The sequence below is a fragment of the Adiantum capillus-veneris genome, chromosome 29 (genome assembly GCF_014529385.1).
Source record: "Adiantum capillus-veneris isolate H3 chromosome 29, ASM1452938v2, whole genome shotgun sequence".
NCBI classification, from domain to species: Eukaryota; Viridiplantae; Streptophyta; class Polypodiopsida; order Polypodiales; family Pteridaceae; genus Adiantum; species Adiantum capillus-veneris.
Genome location: NC_140959.1, coordinates 136592234 through 136595486, shown reverse-complemented (window position 1 = coordinate 136595486; position 3253 = coordinate 136592234).

The window sequence follows — 3253 nt, the reverse complement described above, 5'->3', positions numbered from 1 at the left end:
GGTTGAGTATGTGGGTATGCCTCTTGTGCTGCTCCATGTAGTATCTCTGTTAATTGAGAAGTAATCTCCTCTACAGTATATACTGGCTCGGCTGCCCACATCCTATTATAGATCTTTTCCACATAGACTGAATCAGTTTCAGGCGTGAAAGTATATCTTGTGTGTGTCTTCTTCCTTTGTACTTGAGAGGCATTTTATTGGAAGGAGATTGATAAGGTCAATAGAGCATGATCCACTACAATCCCAACCGGCCTGGGTCCCACCATAAAGTCCTTGATACTAGAAATAAAGCTTGGTGAAGTCATGACATAATCCACTGTACTGGCCGCATGCCTGTGCGGGAAGCATGTGAATCCCCCAGATAACGGGAAATTCTCTAGACCATTAAGTATGGCCAAACCATGTATAGTTGCCATCTCCATGAGATGTCTCCCATATTCAGTGTGCTTTTTATCTTGTGAGTTTCTAGTAAGCCCTCTCTGTGATAAATCCACTTCTCTGAGCATTTCCTCAGAAGTATCATAGAATACTGCTTGAGAGTTGGCCGTTCTGGCATTAAAGTCTCCTAAGAGAACGATGTCTCCATCTCTAGAGAACTCCCATATGTCATTATTCAATATGGAGAAAGGGGATTGTCCTTTAGGTGAGCAGTAGACTGAGGTACTCGGAGGGAAGTAGCATATAGCGATATATAGAAATCTACCTGTCTCGGCTCTCATTCTCACCCACATATACCTTGCTTGCTCATCTTTCTTGATAATCTGTAGTAGTGGTTTCAACTCCTCTTTAAATAAGACTGCTACTCCTCCTGAAGCCCGGCTACCCTGTAGAGATCTCTTGTCTGGTCGACCAGCTGTTTCCCATAAATAACCCTTCACATGTGGCATACGCTGTCCCGGTATCTGGTGTGTCTTTGAGTAGAAAACTATGTCTCTGTCCCTAAAGCTGTCTTCAAAGGCACCTACATCAAGCCTATATGATCCATTACAATTCCACGCCGCTATCCGGAGCGTCGCCGCATACATCTCGCACCGTCATGATGAGCGCTTTTCCAGAACCACTACCTTCCCTCCTCTATAAAAGGCGATTTTCCCCTTTTCTCTTGCTGCCCTGATCTCTGGCATCAACTCTTGCATGTGTGCCACTTGTGCCAATGTAAGGTCATCTCTTAGGAAAATACCGGTTTTCTTAAGAGTTGGCTCTTCTTTAGAAATTCTTTCTTATTTCTATATTCGGGAAGCGGAGAATAAGTGCCCTATCCTTTACGTTTCCCTTCTCATCGGTTCCTTTCTTGCCCACTCTCCATGCACTTGTGTGAGTGGGTTCTGTGATGCCCATGCGTTGTATCAGTTCCTTCACTTCTTCATCTACATTCTCTTTGTCTTTGACTCCTGTGACCCGCACATGCAGAGCCCGCGTCTTCCTTTTCTGCTCTTCCTCAATGGTCATATTAATGATGGTTGAGGTAGGTGTGGTCTCGGCATCTGTGCCTTCCCTTTCTTCGCATCCTCAATCCATTTCTCTGCTTCATCAACCTTTTCTTGTGTCTTAAAAAGACGTTCCGCCCATGAGGACGCCGTTTTCGATTTCTGTTCATCTCCTTCCCGTAGAGAGAGAGAGAGAGAGGAGAGAGAGAGAGAGAGAGAGAGAGAGAGAGAGAGAGAGAGAAGAGAGAGAGAGAGAGAGAGAGAGAGAGAGAGAGAGAGAGAGAGAGAGAGAGAGAGAGAGAGAGAGAGAGAGAGATGAAATGAAATGTTATATTAACGTCTTCAAAAGGCCAAAGTGACCTATGAGACCAGAAAGTTACAATGTGGTGTATCTGATACAAAGTCAGATTAACAAAATAAATTAAACTAGGATAACAAAATATAAATACTTCGGGATCCTAAACTAAGCAGTACAATGTGAAGACAATATGGGAGGGGAGTAGAGATCCATCTTCATCTGCACTGTGGACGATGAAAGAGTATGGCTTGAATCCTTTGCTGTAGCCTCCTTCGAAACTGTGTAGCTCCTCTTCTCCATCGGGGTCGTCTAGATCTCCCTAGCTCCAATGCTCGGTCTATGAGAATGCCAGTAGTGCGGGTAGACCTCTCTACTGTTGGCTGCTCTCTCTGTCTGTTCTTCTGGGTGTACAATATCTAGTATAAAGAAATCTGTGATCTGTCTCTGGGGATGTCTCTCTTCAACTCTCCTCAGTAAAGTTTCTCTATGCCTGTGTAACTCAAGTAGATATAGCCCAAGACATCTTTGATCCTCATAACTCATGACCCTAGATAGAGGCCCAAAACCTTCTCTGAATAGACAATGAAAACGGCCTCGTATCTCATAGTACACTGTGCAATGACATATGTAATGTACTTCTGTCTCTGGTTCTAGATGGCATAAGCGGCATATCCTGCTATCTGCTGGTGTCCCTCTGTATCTGCCAATCTCAATCTCTAGCTGATGTGAGGACGTGCGTATCTGGCCAATGGTACAACGCAAACCATGGGAAAGATGCGTGTCCATATAGCTAGGTCGAATCACAAACCCATCCCCCGTGTGGTGGAGAAGATGCTCTCTATAGAAAGCCATCTTCGTGCCCAACTCCTGTAACAACTCTATCCATGTCCTCCTCGTGTCGAGCTGGATCAGATCCTGACGAATGAGTCTATTAATCTCTACTCGTGTCAGAGACCTCAAGGGTGCCTATAGAGAGTATTGAAAAGGAGGCAACCTGTCCATGGTGAAACCATGTGTCTGAAACCATGATGCCATCTATGCATACTAGCATGATGTATCCCCATTAAGAGCTAATTGTCTGGAGGACTCTAGAGCCACCCTGGCATATCTGTCTCTGGTAGTATCCACAGACTGTGTACAAAGGAGACTGATCTGGTAAGCGCCTCAATCTCCATAGGGGGGGCAACTAATTCCGCTCGAATGATATCATGCGGTACGGAAACCTTGGCTCTAATTAGCCGAGAGATCATAGATACCAGGGTACGGAAACCCTGGTATCATGCGGTACGGAAACCTTGGCTCTAATTAGCCGAGAGATCATAGATACCAGGGGCTTCTCCATACCCCTCCAACCATCCTGGCCTATAGAAGGTCCCCAAACCTGCACCCCATATAACAAAGTAGAGGCAACCAAAGTATCAAAGAGCCATAACTTTGTCCTAGGTTCCTGGAACTGAACGTGCGAACACATCCTCTCCATTTCTCCCAGAGCCGCACCAGCTCTAGTTAGTCTAGTCTCTGCTGCTCT